The sequence below is a fragment of the Macaca nemestrina genome, chromosome Y (genome assembly GCF_043159975.1).
Source record: "Macaca nemestrina isolate mMacNem1 chromosome Y, mMacNem.hap1, whole genome shotgun sequence".
Taxonomy (NCBI): domain Eukaryota; kingdom Metazoa; phylum Chordata; class Mammalia; order Primates; family Cercopithecidae; genus Macaca; species Macaca nemestrina.
Window position 1 is genome coordinate 14418822 of NC_092146.1, and position 19074 is coordinate 14437895.

Sequence of the window (19074 nt, forward strand, 5' to 3'; positions counted from 1 at the left end):
TGAGCTCCCAAAGATCACTTTGCAGAATCCACGGCAACGGTGTTAGCAAACCGCTACGAGAAGGTAAAGGTGAATCTCTGTGTGGTGGATTCAACATCACAGAGCAATTTCTGAGACAGCTTCTTTCTAGTTATTATCGGAGGATGTCTCCGTGTTCACCATGGGCCTCAATGCGCCCCCAAATATCACTTTGCAGATTCCACGGAAACAGTGTTAGCGAACGGCTTCCTGAAGACTCGGTTGTAACTCTGTGTGATGAATTCACGTATCACAGAGAAGTTTCTCACGCAGCTTCGCTCACGTTTTGCATCGAGGGTATTTCAGCGTAGGCCTGAATTCGAACCAAAGTAGCCCTCCTCAGGTTCCTCAAAGACCGTGTTAAATGACTCTTCCATGAAAGGGGCGTGTAACTCTGTGAGATGAATTCTCACATCACAATCCAGTTTCTAAGACAGCTTCTTTCTCATTTTATCTGAGGATATGTCCTCTGTAAGCTTCATTGCGCTAAGAAATATGCCATGGCAGATTTCAGGAAAACTGTGTTAGCAAGTTGATCACTGAAGAGACAACTGTAACTCCGTGAGTTGCATTCACACATCCCGACGCCGTTTCTCAAAACACTTCTTTCCTGTTTTTGTCTGAGGACATTTCCCTTTTCACCATAGGCCTCAATGAGCTCCCAAATATCCCTTTGCGGAATCCATGAAAACAGTGTTAGCATACTGCTACAAGATGGTAGAGGTGACGCTCCGTGTGGGGAATTCAACATCACAAAGCAATGTCTGAGACGGCTTCTTTCTAGTTATCATCTGAGGACGTTTCCGTTTGCACCATGGGCCCTGAATGCGCCCCCAAATATCGCCTTGCAGATTCCAGGAAAACAGTGGTAGCAAACTGCTTCCTGAAGATTCAGCTGTAACTCTGTGTGTTGAATTCACGTAGCACAGAGAAGTGTCTCACAAAGCTTCTCTCACGTTTTTAATTGGGGATATGTCCTTCCTCAGCGTAGGCCTCAATTCCATCCAAAGTAGCCCTTCTCGGGTTCCTGAGAGACAGTGTTAAACGACTGCCCCATGAAACGCCGGTGTGACGCTGGGAGATGATTTCACACATCGCAAACCAGTTTCTAAGAAAGCTTCTTTTCATTTGATCTGAGGAGATTTCCTTTGTCCCCGTAAGCTTCATTGCGCTAAGAAGCATCCCAAGGCAGATTTCAGGGAAACTGTGTGAGCAAACTGGTCACTGAAGAGAAAAGTGTCACTCTGGGAGTTGCATTCGCACATCGCAACGCAGTTTCTCAGAACGCTTCCTTCCAGTTTTAATTGGAGGCTATTTCCTTTTCCCCGTAGCCCTCAATGGGCTCCCAAATATCACTTTGCGGAATCCAGGAAAACAGTGCTAGCCAACTGCTACAAGAAGGGAAGGTGAATCTCTGTGTGGTGAATTGACACATCACAAAGCAATTTCGGAGACAGCTTCTTTCTCGTCACGACCTGAGGATGTTTCCGTTTTCACCGTGGGCCCTCAGTGCGCTCCCAGATAGCACTATGCAGATTCCACGGAAACGGTGTTAGCAAACTGCTTCGTGAAGACTAAGTGGGAACTCTGTGAGATGAATTCACGTTTCACTGAGAAGTTTCTCACAAAGCCTCTTTCCAGTTTTCATTTCACGATAGTTCCTTGGTCACCATGAGCTTCATTGCGCTGAGAAATAGCCCAGTGCAGATTGCAATCAAACAGTGTTAGCAAACGGGTCAGTGAAAAGGTGCGTGGAAGTCTAGGAGTCGCATTCACATGTCACAATGCAGTTTCTCCGAAGGCTTCTTTCCAGTTTGTATCTGAGGACGTTTCTCTTTTCACCATATCCCTCCGTGGGCTCCCAAGAGTGGTGTAAGCCTTTGAAATGAACTCACACGTCACAAAGCTGTTTCTCAGAAAGCTGCACTCCGGTTTTTCTCGGAGGATATTCCCTTTCTCCCCACACTCTCCAAACCCATCCGAAATATCGGTTCTCAGAATCCACAAAAACAGCGCTGGGGAACGGCTCCAAGAAACAGTGATGTAACTCGGTCAGATGAAGTCACGTATCTGAAAGCAATTTCTGAGGAAGCTTCTGTCATTTTTATCTGAGGATACTTCCTTTGTCACGGTAAGCTGCGTAGCTCCAAGAAGTCTCCCATTGCGGATTTCAAGGAAACGGTCTTGTCAAACTCATCACTGAAGAGAAAAGTGTAACTCTGTGAGGTGCACTCACACAGCGCAATGCAGTTTCTCACAAAGCTTCTTGCCAGTGTGCATCTGAGGCTATTTCCTTTTCACCGGAGCCCTCAATGAGCTCCCAAATATCGCTTTGCAAATTCCACGAGAACAGTCTTCGCGAAGGGCTTCAGGAGGAGAAAGCTGCAATTCTGTGAGATGAATTCACAGATCACAAAGAAGTTTCTCAGAAAGCTTCCCTCTCCTTTGTAACGGAGGATATTTCCTTTGGCCCCGTAGTCCTCAAAGGGGTCTGAAATATCAGTTTCCAGATTCCACAGAAACAGGGGTAGCCAACGGCTCCATGAAGCACAGGTGTAATTCAGTGAGTTGAAGTCACACATCACAAAGCAGTTTCTCAGAAAGCTTCTATATTTTTGTTTTCGAGCTGAGGTTATTTGTGGTCTCGGAGCTCCACTGTGTGTCTTAGAGCAGGTTCTGCGAAAACACTGTTAGCAAGCTTCTCCATGGAAACAATGATAGAACTCTGTGAGCCGAATTCACCCACAGCAAAGGAGTTTCTGAGGAGAAACTCCTTTGAGTTTCTGAGGAGAATCCTCCCTGCGGATTTGTCTGAGTCTCGAGATTTCACGATTCACCATGGGATTCAACGCTATCCAAGATATCACTCGTGAGATTCTACAAACACAGTGCTAGCAAACTCCTCCAGGAAGGAGTGGTGTAACCCTGCGAAATGAATTCACACATCACGAAGCAGTTTCTCAGAGAGCTTCCTTCCGGTTTTTCTCGGAGGATAGTTCCTGTCCCCCTATACTCTTCAAGCCCATCCGAAATTATGAGTTCTCAGAATCCACAAAAACCGTGCTAGGAAACGGCTCCAAGACCCAGTGATGCAACTCCGGGAGCTGAAGTCTCGTATCTGAAAGCAATTCCCGAGGAAGCTTCTTTCATTTCTTATCTGAGGATATTTCCTTTGTCACCGTAAGCTGCATAGCGCTGAGAAGTATCTCGTCGCAAACTTCAAGAAAACGAGGTGCTGGCAAACTGATCACTGAAGAGAAAAGTGTAACTCCGTGAGGCGCATTCACACACCGCAAGGCAGTTTCTCAGAAAGCTTCTTTCCGGTTCTTATCTGAGGATATTTCCTGTTCCCCGTAGCCCACAATGAGCTCCCAAAGATCACTTTGCAGAATCCACGGCAACGGTGTTAGCAAACCGCTACGAGAAGGTAAAGGTGAATCTCTGTGTGGTGGATTCAACATCACAGAGCAATTTCTGAGACAGCTTCTTTCTAGTTATTATCGGAGGATGTCTCCGTGTTCACCATGGGCCTCAATGCGCCCCCAAATATCACTTTGCAGATTCCACGGAAACAGTGTTAGCGAACGGCTTCCTGAAGACTCGGTTGTAACTCTGTGTGATGAATTCACGTATCACAGAGAAGTTTCTCACGCAGCTTCGCTCACGTTTTGCATCGAGGGTATTTCAGCGTAGGCCTGAATTCGAACCAAAGTAGCCCTCCTCAGGTTCCTCAAAGACCGTGTTAAATGACTCTTCCATGAAAGGGGCGTGTAACTCTGTGAGATGAATTCTCACATCACAATCCAGTTTCTAAGACAGCTTCTTTCTCATTTTATCTGAGGATATGTCCTCTGTAAGCTTCATTGCGCTAAGAAATATGCCATGGCAGATTTCAGGAAAACTGTGTTAGCAAGTTGATCACTGAAGAGAAAACTGTAACTCCGTGAGTTGCATTCACACATCCCGACGCCGTTTCTCAAAACACTTCTTTCCTGTTTTTGTCTGAGGACATTTCCCTTTTCACCATAGGCCTCAATGAGCTCCCAAATATCCCTTTGCGGAATCCATGAAAACAGTGTTAGCATACTGCTACAAGATGGTAGAGGTGACGCTCCGTGTGGGGAATTCAACATCACAAAGCAATGTCTGAGACGGCTTCTTTCTAGTTATCATCTGAGGACGTTTCCGTTTGCACCATGGGCCCTGAATGCGCCCCCAAATATCGCCTTGCAGATTCCAGGAAAACAGTGGTAGCAAACTGCTTCCTGAAGATTCAGCTGTAACTCTGTGTGTTGAATTCACGTAGCACAGAGAAGTGTCTCACAAAGCTTCTCTCACGTTTTTAATTGGGGATATGTCCTTCCTCAGCGTAGGCCTCAATTCCATCCAAAGTAGCCCTTCTCGGGTTCCTGAGAGACAGTGTTAAACGACTGCCCCACGAAACGCCGGTGTGACGCTGGGAGATGATTTCACACATCGCAAACCAGTTTCTAAGAAAGCTTCTTTTCATTTGATCTGAGGAGATTTCCTTTGTCCCCGTAAGCTTCATTGCGCTAAGAAGCATCCCAAGGCAGATTTCAAGGAAACTGTGTGAGCAAACTGGTCACTGAAGAGAAAAGTGTCACTCTGGGAGTTGCATTCGCACATCGCAACGCAGTTTCTCAGAACGCTTCCTTCCAGTTTTTATCGGAGGCTATTTCCTTTTCCCCGTAGCCCTCAATGAGCTCCCAAATATCACTTTGCGGAATCCAGGAAAACAGTGCTAGCCAACTGCTACAAGAAGGGAAGGTGAATCTCTGTGTGGTGAATTGACACATCACAAAGCAATTTCGGAGACAGCTTCTTTCTCGTCACGACCTGAGGATGTTTCCGTTTTCACCGTGGGCCCTCAGTGCGCTCCCAGATAGCACTATGCAGATTCCACGGAAACGGTGTTAGCAAACTGCTTCGTGAAGACTAAGTGGGAACTCTGTGAGATGAATTCACGTTTCACTGAGAAGTTTCTCACAAAGCCTCTTTCCAGTTTTCATTTCACGATAGTTCCTTGGTCACCATGAGCTTCATTGCGCTGAGAAATAGCCCAGTGCAGATTGCAATCAAACAGTGTTAGCAAACGGGTCAGTGAAAAGGTGCGTGGAAGTCTAGGAGTCGCATTCACATGTCACAATGCAGTTTCTCCGAAGGCTTCTTTCCAGTTTGTATCTGAGGACGTTCCTCTTTTCACCATATCCCTCCGTGGGCTCCCAAGAGTGGTGTAAGCCTTTGAAATGAACTCACACGTCACAAAGCTGTTTCTCAGAAAGCTGCACTCCGGTTTTTCTCGGAGGATATTCCCTTTCTCCCCACACTCTCCAAACCCATCCGAAATATCGGTTCTCAGAATCCACAAAAACAGCGCTGGGGAACGGCTCCAAGAAACAGTGATGTAACTCGGTCAGATGAAGTCACGTATCTGAAAGCAATTTCTGAGGAAGCTTCTGTCATTTTTATCTGAGGATACTTCCTTTGTCACGGTAAGCTGCGTAGCTCCAAGAAGTCTCCCATTGCGGATTTCAAGGAAACGGTCTTGTCAAACTCATCACTGAAGAGCAAAGTGTAACTCTGTGAGGTGCACTCACACAGCGCAATGCAGTTTCTCACAAAGCTTCTTGCCAGTGTGCATCTGAGGCTATTTCCTTTTCACCGGAGCCCTCAATGAGCTCCCAAATATCGCTTTGCAAATTCCACGAGAACAGTCTTCGCGAAGGGCTTCAGGAGGAGAAAGCTGCAATTCTGTGAGATGAATTCACAGATCACAAAGAAGTTTCTCAGAAAGCTTCCCTCTCCTTTGTAACGGAGGATATTTCCTTTGGCCCCGTAGTCCTCAAAGGGGTCTGAAATATCAGTTTCCAGATTCCACAGAAACAGGGGTAGCCAACGGCTCCATGAAGCACAGGTGTAATTCAGTGAGTTGAAGTCACACATCACAAAGCAGTTTCTCAGAAAGCTTCTATATTTTTGTTTTCGAGCTGAGGTTATTTGTGGTCTCGGAGCTCCACTGTGTGTCTTAGAGCAGGTTCTGCGAAAACACTGTTAGCAAGCTTCTCCATGGAAACAATGATAGAACTCTGTGAGCCGAATTCACCCACAGCAAAGGAGTTTCTGAGGAGAAACTCCTTTGAGTTTCTGAGGAGAATCCTCCCTGCGGATTTGTCTGAGTCTCGAGATTTCACGATTCACCATGGGATTCAACGCTATCCAAGATATCACTCGTGAGATTCTACAAACACAGTGCTAGCAAACTCCTCCAGGAAGGAGTGGTGTAACCCTGTGAAATGAATTCACACATCACGAAGCAGTTTCTCAGAGAGCTTCCTTCCGGTTTTTCTCGGAGGATAGTTCCTGTCCCCCTATACTCTTCAAGCCCATCCGAAATTATGAGTTCTCAGAATCCACAAAAACCGTGCTAGGAAACGGCTCCAAGACCCAGTGATGCAACTCCGGGAGCTGAAGTCTCGTATCTGAAAGCAATTCCCGAGGAAGCTTCTTTCATTTCTTATCTGAGGATATTTCCTTTGTCACCGTAAGCTGCATAGCGCTGAGAAGTATCTCGTCGCAAACTTCAAGAAAACGAGGTGCTGGCAAACTGATCACTGAAGAGAAAAGTGTAACTCCGTGAGGCGCATTCACACACCGCAAGGCAGTTTCTCAGAAAGCTTCTTTCCGGTTCTTATCTGAGGATATTTTCTGTTCCCCGTAGCCCACAATGAGCTCCCAAAGATCACTTTGCAGAATCCACGGCAACGGTGTTAGCAAACCGCTACGAGAAGGTAAAGGTGAATCTCTGTGTGTTGGATTCAACATCACAGAGCAATTTCTGAGACAGCTTCTTTCTAGTTATTATCGGAGGATGTCTCCGTGTTCACCATGGGCCTCAATGCGCCCCCAAATATCACTTTGCAGATTCCACGGAAACAGTGTTAGCGAACGGCTTCCTGAAGACTCGGTTGTAACTCTGTGTGATGAATTCACGTATCACAGAGAAGTTTCTCACGCAGCTTCGCTCACGTTTTGCATCGAGGGTATTTCAGCGTAGGCCTGAATTCGAACCAAAGTAGCCCTCCTCAGGTTCCTCAAAGACCGTGTTAAATGACTCTTCCATGAAAGGGGCGTGTAACTCTGTGAGATGAATTCTCACATCACAATCCAGTTTCTAAGACAGCTTCTTTCTCATTTTATCTGAGGATATGTCCTCTGTGAGCTTCATTGCGCTAAGAAATATGCCATGGCAGATTTCAGGAAAACTGTGTTAGCAAGTTGATCACTGAAGAGAAAACTGTAACTCCGTGAGTTGCATTCACACATCCCGACGCCGTTTCTCAAAACACTTCTTTCCTGTTTTTGTCTGAGGACATTTCCCTTTTCACCATAGGCCTCAATGAGCTCCCAAATATCCCTTTGCGGAATCCATGAAAACAGTGTTAGCATACTGCTACAAGATGGTAAAGGTGACGCTCCGTGTGGGGAATTCAACATCACAAAGCAATGTCTGAGACGGCTTCTTTCTAGTTATCATCTGAGGACGTTTCCGTTTGCACCATGGGCCCTGAATGCGCCCCCAAATATCGCCTTGCAGATTCCAGGAAAACAGTGGTAGCAAACTGCTTCCTGAAGATTCAGCTGTAACTCTGTGTGTTGAATTCACGTAGCACAGAGAAGTGTCTCACAAAGCTTCTCTCACGTTTTTAATTGGGGATATGTCCTTCCTCAGCGTAGGCCTCAATTCCATCCAAAGTAGCCCTTCTCGGGTTCCTGAGAGACAGTGTTAAACGACTGCCCCACGAAACGCCGGTGTGACGCTGGGAGATGATTTCACACATCGCAAACCAGTTTCTAAGAAAGCTTCTTTTCATTTGATCTGAGGAGATTTCCTTTGTCCCCGTAAGCTTCATTGCGCTAAGAAGCATCCCAAGGCAGATTTCAAGGAAACTGTGTGAGCAAACTGGTCACTGAAGAGAAAAGTGTCACTCTGGGAGTTGCATTCGCACATCGCAACGCAGTTTCTCAGAACGCTTCCTTCCAGTTTTTATCGGAGGCTATTTCCTTTTCCCCGTAGCCCTCAATGAGCTCCCAAATATCACTTTGCGGAATCCAGGAAAACAGTGCTAGCCAACTGCTACAAGAAGGGAAGGTGAATCTCTGTGTGGTGAATTGACACATCACAAAGCAATTTCGGAGACAGCTTCTTTCTCGTCACGACCTGAGGATGTTTCCGTTTTCACCGTGGGCCCTCAGTGCGCTCCCAGATAGCACTATGCAGATTCCACGGAAACGGTGTTAGCAAACTGCTTCGTGAAGACTAAGTGGGAACTCTGTGAGATGAATTCACGTTTCACTGAGAAGTTTCTCACAAAGCCTCTTTCCAGTTTTCATTTCACGATAGTTCCTTGGTCACCATGAGCTTCATTGCGCTGAGAAATAGCCCAGTGCAGATTGCAATCAAACAGTGTTAGCAAACGGGTCAGTGAAAAGGTGCGTGGAAGTCTAGGAGTCGCATTCACATGTCACAATGCAGTTTCTCCGAAGGCTTCTTTCCAGTTTGTATCTGAGGACGTTTCTCTTTTCACCATATCCCTCCGTGGGCTCCCAAGAGTGGTGTAAGCCTTTGAAATGAACTCACACGTCACAAAGCTGTTTCTCAGAAAGCTGCACTCCGGTTTTTCTCGGAGGATATTCCCTTTCTCCCCACACTCTCCAAACCCATCCGAAATATCGGTTCTCAGAATCCACAAAAACAGCGCTGGGGAACGGCTCCAAGAAACAGTGATGTAACTCGGTCAGATGAAGTCACGTATCTGAAAGCAATTTCTGAGGAAGCTTCTGTCATTTTTATCTGAGGATACTTCCTTTGTCACGGTAAGCTGCGTAGCTCCAAGAAGTCTCCCATTGCGGATTTCAAGGAAACGGTCTTGTCAAACTCATCACTGAAGAGAAAAGTGTAACTCTGTGAGGTGCACTCACACAGCGCAATGCAGTTTCTCACAAAGCTTCTTGCCAGTGTGCATCTGAGGCTATTTCCTTTTCACCGGAGCCCTCAATGAGCTCCCAAATATCGCTTTGCAAATTCCACGAGAACAGTCTTCGCGAAGGGCTTCAGGAGGAGAAAGCTGCAATTCTGTGAGATGAATTCACAGATCACAAAGAAGTTTCTCAGAAAGCTTCCCTCTCCTTTGTAACGGAGGATATTTCCTTTGGCCCCGTAGTCCTCAAAGGGGTCTGAAATATCAGTTTCCAGATTCCACAGAAACAGGGGTAGCCAACGGCTCCATGAAGCACAGGTGTAATTCAGTGAGTTGAAGTCACACATCACAAAGCAGTTTCTCAGAAAGCTTCTATATTTTTGTTTTCGAGCTGAGGTTATTTGTGGTCTCGGAGCTCCACTGTGTGTCTTAGAGCAGGTTCTGCGAAAACACTGTTAGCAAGCTTCTCCATGGAAACAATGATAGAACTCTGTGAGCCGAATTCACCCACAGCAAAGGAGTTTCTGAGGAGAAACTCCTTTGAGTTTCTGAGGAGAATCCTCCCTGCGGATTTGTCTGAGTCTCGAGATTTCACGATTCACCATGGGATTCAACGCTATCCAAGATATCACTCGTGAGATTCTACAAACACAGTGCTAGCAAACTCCTCCAGGAAGGAGTGGTGTAACCCTGCGAAATGAATTCACACATCACGAAGCAGTTTCTCAGAGAGCTTCCTTCCGGTTTTTCTCGGAGGATAGTTCCCGTCCCCCTATACTCTTCAAGCCCATCCGAAATTATGAGTTCTCAGAATCCACAAAAACCGTGCTAGGAAACGGCTCCAAGACCCAGTGATGCAACTCCGGGAGCTGAAGTCTCGTATCTGAAAGCAATTCCCGAGGAAGCTTCTTTCATTTCTTATCTGAGGATATTTCCTTTGTCACCGTAAGCTGCATAGCGCTGAGAAGTATCTCGTCGCAAACTTCAAGAAAACGAGGTGCTGGCAAACTGATCACTGAAGAGAAAAGTGTAACTCCGTGAGGCGCATTCACACACCGCAAGGCAGTTTCTCAGAAAGCTTCTTTCCGGTTCTTATCTGAGGATATTTCCTGTTCCCCGTAGCCCACAATGAGCTCCCAAAGATCACTTTGCAGAATCCACGGCAACGGTGTTAGCAAACCGCTACGAGAAGGTAAAGGTGAATCTCTGTGTGTTGGATTCAACATCACAGAGCAATTTCTGAGACAGCTTCTTTCTAGTTATTATCGGAGGATGTCTCCGTGTTCACCATGGGCCTCAATGCGCCCCCAAATATCACTTTGCAGATTCCACGGAAACAGTGTTAGCGAACGGCTTCCTGAAGACTCGGTTGTAACTCTGTGTGATGAATTCACGTATCACAGAGAAGTTTCTCACGCAGCTTCGCTCACGTTTTGCATCGAGGGTATTTCAGCGTAGGCCTGAATTCGAACCAAAGTAGCCCTCCTCAGGTTCCTCAAAGACCGTGTTAAATGACTCTTCCATGAAAGGGGCGTGTAACTCTGTGAGATGAATTCTCACATCACAATCCAGTTTCTAAGACAGCTTCTTTCTCATTTTATCTGAGGATATGTCCTCTGTGAGCTTCATTGCGCTAAGAAATATGCCATGGCAGATTTCAGGAAAACTGTGTTAGCAAGTTGATCACTGAAGAGAAAACTGTAACTCCGTGAGTTGCATTCACACATCCCGACGCCGTTTCTCAAAACACTTCTTTCCTGTTTTTGTCTGAGGACATTTCCCTTTTCACCATAGGCCTCAATGAGCTCCCAAATATCCCTTTGCGGAATCCATGAAAACAGTGTTAGCATACTGCTACAAGATGGTAGAGGTGACGCTCCGTGTGGGGAATTCAACATCACAAAGCAATGTCTGAGACGGCTTCTTTCTAGTTATCATCTGAGGACGTTTCCGTTTGCACCATGGGCCCTGAATGCGCCCCCAAATATCGCCTTGCAGATTCCAGGAAAACAGTGGTAGCAAACTGCTTCCTGAAGATTCAGCTGTAACTCTGTGTGTTGAATTCACGTAGCACAGAGAAGTGTCTCACAAAGCTTCTCTCACGTTTTTAATTGGGGATATGTCCTTCCTCAGCGTAGGCCTCAATTCCATCCAAAGTAGCCCTTCTCGGGTTCCTGAGAGACAGTGTTAAACGACTGCCCCACGAAACGCCGGTGTGACGCTGGGAGATGATTTCACACATCGCAAACCAGTTTCTAAGAAAGCTTCTTTTCATTTGATCTGAGGAGATTTCCTTTGTCCCCGTAAGCTTCATTGCGCTAAGAAGCATCCCAAGGCAGATTTCAAGGAAACTGTGTGAGCAAACTGGTCACTGAAGAGAAAAGTGTCACTCTGGGAGTTGCATTCGCACATCGCAACGCAGTTTCTCAGAACGCTTCCTTCCAGTTTTTATCGGAGGCTATTTCCTTTTCCCCGTAGCCCTCAATGAGCTCCCAAATATCACTTTGCGGAATCCAGGAAAACAGTGCTAGCCAACTGCTACAAGAAGGGAAGGTGAATCTCTGTGTGGTGAATTGACACATCACAAAGCAATTTCGGAGACAGCTTCTTTCTCGTCACGACCTGAGGATGTTTCCGTTTTCACCGTGGGCCCTCAGTGCGCTCCCAGATAGCACTATGCAGATTCCACGGAAACGGTGTTAGCAAACTGCTTCGTGAAGACTAAGTGGGAACTCTGTGAGATGAATTCACGTTTCACTGAGAAGTTTCTCACAAAGCCTCTTTCCAGTTTTCATTTCACGATAGTTCCTTGGTCACCATGAGCTTCATTGCGCTGAGAAATAGCCCAGTGCAGATTGCAATCAAACAGTGTTAGCAAACGGGTCAGTGAAAAGGTGCGTGGAAGTCTAGGAGTCGCATTCACATGTCACAATGCAGTTTCTCCGAAGGCTTCTTTCCAGTTTGTATCTGAGGACGTTTCTCTTTTCACCATATCCCTCCGTGGGCTCCCAAGAGTGGTGTAAGCCTTTGAAATGAACTCACACGTCACAAAGCTGTTTCTCAGAAAGCTGCACTCCGGTTTTTCTCGGAGGATATTCCCTTTCTCCCCACACTCTCCAAACCCATCCGAAATATCGGTTCTCAGAATCCACAAAAACAGCGCTGGGGAACGGCTCCAAGAAACAGTGATGTAACTCGGTCAGATGAAGTCACGTATCTGAAAGCAATTTCTGAGGAAGCTTCTGTCATTTTTATCTGAGGATACTTCCTTTGTCACGGTAAGCTGCGTAGCTCCAAGAAGTCTCCCATTGCGGATTTCAAGGAAACGGTCTTGTCAAACTCATCACTGAAGAGAAAAGTGTAACTCTGTGAGGTGCACTCACACAGCGCAATGCAGTTTCTCACAAAGCTTCTTGCCAGTGTGCATCTGAGGCTATTTCCTTTTCACCGGAGCCCTCAATGAGCTCCCAAATATCGCTTTGCAAATTCCACGAGAACAGTCTTCGCGAAGGGCTTCAGGAGGAGAAAGCTGCAATTCTGTGAGATGAATTCACAGATCACAAAGAAGTTTCTCAGAAAGCTTCCCTCTCCTTTGTAACGGAGGATATTTCCTTTGGCCCCGTAGTCCTCAAAGGGGTCTGAAATATCAGTTTCCAGATTCCACAGAAACAGGGGTAGCCAACGGCTCCATGAAGCACAGGTGTAATTCAGTGAGTTGAAGTCACACATCACAAAGCAGTTTCTCAGAAAGCTTCTATATTTTTGTTTTCGAGCTGAGGTTATTTGTGGTCTCGGAGCTCCACTGTGTGTCTTAGAGCAGGTTCTGCGAAAACACTGTTAGCAAGCTTCTCCATGGAAACAATGATAGAACTCTGTGAGCCGAATTCACCCACAGCAAAGGAGTTTCTGAGGAGAAACTCCTTTGAGTTTCTGAGGAGAATCCTCCCTGCGGATTTGTCTGAGTCTCGAGATTTCACGATTCACCATGGGATTCAACGCTATCCAAGATATCACTCGTGAGATTCTACAAACACAGTGCTAGCAAACTCCTCCAGGAAGGAGTGGTGTAACCCTGTGAAATGAATTCACACATCACGAAGCAGTTTCTCAGAGAGCTTCCTTCCGGTTTTTCTCGGAGGATAGTTCCCGTCCCCCTATACTCTTCAAGCCCATCCGAAATTATGAGTTCTCAGAATCCACAAAAACCGTGCTAGGAAACGGCTCCAAGACCCAGTGATGCAACTCTGGGAGCTGAAGTCTCGTATCTGAAAGCAATTCCCGAGGAAGCTTCTTTCATTTCTTATCTGAGGATATTTCCTTTGTCACCGTAAGCTGCATAGCGCTGAGAAGTATCTCGTCGCAAACTTCAAGAAAACGAGGTGCTGGCAAACTGATCACTGAAGAGAAAAGTGTAACTCCGTGAGGCGCATTCACACACCGCAAGGCAGTTTCTCAGAAAGCTTCTTTCCGGTTCTTATCTGAGGATATTTTCTGTTCCCCGTAGCCCACAATGAGCTCCCAAAGATCACTTTGCAGAATCCACGGCAACGGTGTTAGCAAACCGCTACGAGAAGGTAAAGGTGAATCTCTGTGTGGTGGATTCAACATCACAGAGCAATTTCTGAGACAGCTTCTTTCTAGTTATTATCGGAGGATGTCTCCGTGTTCACCATGGGCCTCAATGCGCCCCCAAATATCACTTTGCAGATTCCACGGAAACAGTGTTAGCGAACGGCTTCCTGAAGACTCGGTTGTAACTCTGTGTGATGAATTCACGTATCACAGAGAAGTTTCTCACGCAGCTTCGCTCACGTTTTGCATCGAGGGTATTTCAGCGTAGGCCTGAATTCGAACCAAAGTAGCCCTCCTCAGGTTCCTCAAAGACCGTGTTAAATGACTCTTCCATGAAAGGGGCGTGTAACTCTGTGAGATGAATTCTCACATCACAATCCAGTTTCTAAGACAGCTTCTTTCTCATTTTATCTGAGGATATGTCCTCTGTGAGCTTCATTGCGCTAAGAAATATGCCATGGCAGATTTCAGGAAAACTGTGTTAGCAAGTTGATCACTGAAGAGAAAACTGTAACTCCGTGAGTTGCATTCACACATCCCGACGCCGTTTCTCAAAACACTTCTTTCCTGTTTTTGTCTGAGGACATTTCCCTTTTCACCATAGGCCTCAATGAGCTCCCAAATATCCCTTTGCGGAATCCATGAAAACAGTGTTAGCATACTGCTACAAGATGGTAGAGGTGACGCTCCGTGTGGGGAATTCAACATCACAAAGCAATGTCTGAGACGGCTTCTTTCTAGTTATCATCTGAGGACGTTTCCGTTTGCACCATGGGCCCTGAATGCGCCCCCAAATATCGCCTTGCAGATTCCAGGAAAACAGTGGTAGCAAACTGCTTCCTGAAGATTCAGCTGTAACTCTGTGTGTTGAATTCACGTAGCACAGAGAAGTGTCTCACAAAGCTTCTCTCACGTTTTTAATTGGGGATATGTCCTTCCTCAGCGTAGGCCTCAATTCCATCCAAAGTAGCCCTTCTCGGGTTCCTGAGAGACAGTGTTAAACGACTGCCCCACGAAACGCCGGTGTGACGCTGGGAGATGATTTCACACATCGCAAACCAGTTTCTAAGAAAGCTTCTTTTCATTTGATCTGAGGAGATTTCCTTTGTCCCCGTAAGCTTCATTGCGCTAAGAAGCATCCCAAGGCAGATTTCAAGGAAACTGTGTGAGCAAACTGGTCACTGAAGAGAAAAGTGTCACTCTGGGAGTTGCATTCGCACATCGCAACGCAGTTTCTCAGAACGCTTCCTTCCAGTTTTTATCGGAGGCTATTTCCTTTTCCCCGTAGCCCTCAATGAGCTCCCAAATATCACTTTGCGGAATCCAGGAAAACAGTGCTAGCCAACTGCTACAAGAAGGGAAGGTGAATCTCTGTGTGGTGAATTGACACATCACAAAGCAATTTCGGAGACAGCTTCTTTCTCGTCACGACCTGAGGATGTTTCCGTTTTCACCGTGGGCCCTCAGTGCGCTCCCAGATAGCACTATGCAGATTCCACGGAAACGGTGTTAGCAAACTGCTTCGTGAAGACTAAGTGGGAACTCTGTGAGATGAATTCACGTTTCACTGAGAAGTTTCTCACAAAGCCTCTTTCCAGTTTTCATTTCACGATAGTTCCTTGGTCACCATGAGCTTCATTGCGCTGAGAAATAGCCCAGTGCAGATTGCAATCAAACAGTGTTAGCAAACGGGTCAGTGAAAAGGTGCGTGGAAGTCTAGGAGTCGCATTCACATGTCACAATGCAGTTTCTCCGAAGGCTTCTTTCCAGTTTGTATCTGAGGACGTTTCTCTTTTCACCATATCCCTCCGTGGGCTCCCAAGAGTGGTGTAAGCCTTTGAAATGAACTCACACGTCACAAAGCTGTTTCTCAGAAAGCTGCACTCCGGTTTTTCTCGGAGGATATTCCCTTTCTCCCCACACTCTCCAAACCCATCCGAAATATCGGTTCTCAGAATCCACAAAAACAGCGCTGGGGAACGGCTCCAAGAAACAGTGATGTAACTCGGTCAGATGAAGTCACGTATCTGAAAGCAATTTCTGAGGAAGCTTCTGTCATTTTTATCTGAGGATACTTCCTTTGTCACGGTAAGCTGCGTAGCTCCAAGAAGTCTCCCATTGCGGATTTCAAGGAAACGGTCTTGTCAAACTCATCACTGAAGAGAAAAGTGTAACTCTGTGAGGTGCACTCACACAGCGCAATGCAGTTTCTCACAAAGCTTCTTGCCAGTGTGCATCTCAGGCTATTTCCTTTTCACCGGAGCCCTCAATGAGCTCCCAAATATCGCTTTGCAAATTCCACGAGAACAGTCTTCGCGAAGGGCTTCAGGAGGAGAAAGCTGCAATTCTGTGAGATGAATTCACAGATCACAAAGAAGTTTCTCAGAAAGCTTCCCTCTCCTTTGTAACGGAGGATATTTCCTTTGGCCCCGTAGTCCTCAAAGGGGTCTGAAATATCAGTTTCCAGATTCCACAGAAACAGTGGTAGCCAACGGCTCCATGAAGCACAGGTGTAATTCAGTGAGTTGAAGTCACACATCACAAAGCAGTTTCTCAGAAAGCTTCTATATTTTTGTTTTCGAGCTGAGGTTATTTGTGGTCTCGGAGCTCCACTGTGTGTCTTAGAGCAGGTTCTGCGAAAACACTGTTAGCAAGCTTCTCCATGGAAACAATGATAGAACTCTGTGAGCCGAATTCACCCACAGCAAAGGAGTTTCTGAGGAGAAACTCCTTTGAGTTTCTGAGGAGAATCCTCCCTGCGGATTTGTCTGAGTCTCGAGATTTCACGATTCACCATGGGATTCAACGCTATCCAAGATATCACTCGTGAGATTCTACAAACACAGTGCTAGCAAACTCCTCCAGGAAGGAGTGGTGTAACCCTGTGAAATGAATTCACACATCACGAAGCAGTTTCTCAGAGAGCTTCCTTCCGGTTTTTCTCGGAGGATAGTTCCCGTCCCCCTATACTCTTCAAGCCCATCCGAAATTATGAGTTCTCAGAATCCACAAAAACCGTGCTAGGAAACGGCTCCAAGACCCAGTGATGCAACTCCGGGAGCTGAAGTCTCGTATCTGAAAGCAATTCCCGAGGAAGCTTCTTTCATTTCTTATCTGAGGATATTTCCTTTGTCACCGTAAGCTGCATAGCGCTGAGAAGTATCTCGTCGCAAACTTCAAGAAAACGAGGTGCTGGCAAACTGATCACTGAAGAGAAAAGTGTAACTCCGTGAGGCGCATTCACACACCGCAAGGCAGTTTCTCAGAAAGCTTCTTTCCGGTTCTTATCTGAGGATATTTCCTGTTCCCCGTAGCCCACAATGAGCTCCCAAAGATCACTTTGCAGAATCCACGGCAACGGTGTTAGCAAACCGCTACGAGAAGGTAAAGGTGAATCTCTGTGTGGTGGATTCAACATCACAGAGCAATTTCTGAGACAGCTTCTTTCTAGTTATTATCGGAGGATGTCTCCGTGTTCACCATGGGCCTCAATGCGCCCCCAAATATCACTTTGCAGATTCCACGGAAACAGTGTTAGCGAACGGCTTCCTGAAGACTCGGTTGTAACTCTGTGTGATGAATTCACGTATCACAGAGAAGTTTCTCACGCAGCTTCGCTCACGTTTTGCATCGAGGGTATTTCAGCGTAGGCCTGAATTCGAACCAAAGTAGCCCTCCTCAGGTTCCTCAAAGACCGTGTTAAATGACTCTTCCATGAAAGGGGCGTGTAACTCTGTGAGATGAATTCTCACATCACAATCCAGTTTCTAAGACAGCTTCTTTCTCATTTTATCTGAGGATATGTCCTCTGTAAGCTTCATTGCGCTAAGAAATATGCCATGGCAGATTTCAGGAAAACTGTGTTAGCAAGTTGATCACTGAAGAGAAAACTGTAACTCCGTGAGTTGCATTCACACATCCCGACGCCGTTTCTCAAAACACTTCTTTCCTGTTTTTGTCTGAGGACATTTCCCTTTTCACCATAGGCCTCAATGAGCTCCCAAATATCCCTTTGCGGAATCCATGAAAACAGTGTTAGCATACTGCTACAAGATGGTAAAGGTGACGCTCCGTGTGGGGAATTCAACATCACAAAGCAATGTCTGAGACGGCTTCTTTCTAGTTATCATCTGAGGACGTTTCCGTTTGCACCATGGGCCCTGAATGCGCCCCCAAATATCGCCTTGCAGATTCCAGGAAAACAGTGGTAGCAAACTGCTTCCTGAAGATTCAGCTGTAACTCTGTGTGTTGAATTCACGTAGCACAGAGAAGTGTCTCACACAGCTTCTCTCACGTTTTTAATTGGGGATATGTCCTTCCTCAGCGTAGGCCTCAATTCCATCCAAAGTAGCCCTTCTCGGGTTCCTGAGAGACAGTGTTAAACGACTGCCCCACGAAACGCCGGTGTGACGCTGGGAGATGATTTCACACATCGCAAACCAGTTTCTAAGAAAGCTTCTTTTCATTTGATCTGAGGAGATTTCCTTTGTCCCCGTAAGCTTCATTGCGCTAAGAAGCATCCCAAGGCAGATTTCAAGGAAACTGTGTGAGCAAACTGGTCACTGAAGAGAAAAGTGTCACTCTGGGAGTTGCATTCGCACATCGCAACGCAGTTTCTCAGAACGCTTCCTTCCAGTTTTTATCGGAGGCTATTTCCTTTTCCCCGTAGCCCTCAATGAGCTCCCAAATATCACTTTGCGGAATCCAGGAAAACAGTGCTAGCCAACTGCTACAAGAAGGGAAGGTGAATCTCTGTGTGGTGAATTGACACATCACAAAGCAATTTCGGAGACAGCTTCTTTCTCGTCACGACCTGAGGATGTTTCCGTTTTCACCGTGGGCCCTCAGTGCGCTCCCAGATAGCACTATGCAGATTCCACGGAAACGGTGTTAGCAAACTGCTTCGTGAAGACTAAGTGGGAACTCTGTGAGATGAATTCACGTTTCACTGAGAAGTTTCTCACAAAGCCTCTTTCCAGTTTTCATTTCACGATAGTTCCTTGGTCACCATGAGCTTCATTGCGCTGAGAAATAGCCCAGTGCAGATTGCAATCAAACAGTGTTAGCAAACGGGTCAGTGAAAAGGTGCGTGGAAGTCTAGGAGTCGCATTCACATGTCACAATGCAGTTTCTCCGAAGGCTTCTTTCCAGTTTGTATCTGAGGACGTTTCTCTTTTCACCATATCCCTCCGTGGGCTCCCAAGAGTGGTGTAAGCCTTTGAAATGAACTCAAACGTCACAAAGCTGTTTCTCAGAAAGCTGCACTCCGGTTTTTCTCGGAGGATATTCCCTTTCTCCCCACACTCTCCAAACCCATCCGAAATATCGGTTCTCAGAATCCACAAAAACAGCGCTGGGGAACGGCTCCAAGAAACAGTGATGTAACACGGTCAGATGAAGTCACGTATCTGAAAGCAATTTCTGAGGAAGCTTCTGTCATTTTTATCTGAGGATACTTCCTTTGTCACGGTAAGCTGCGTAGCT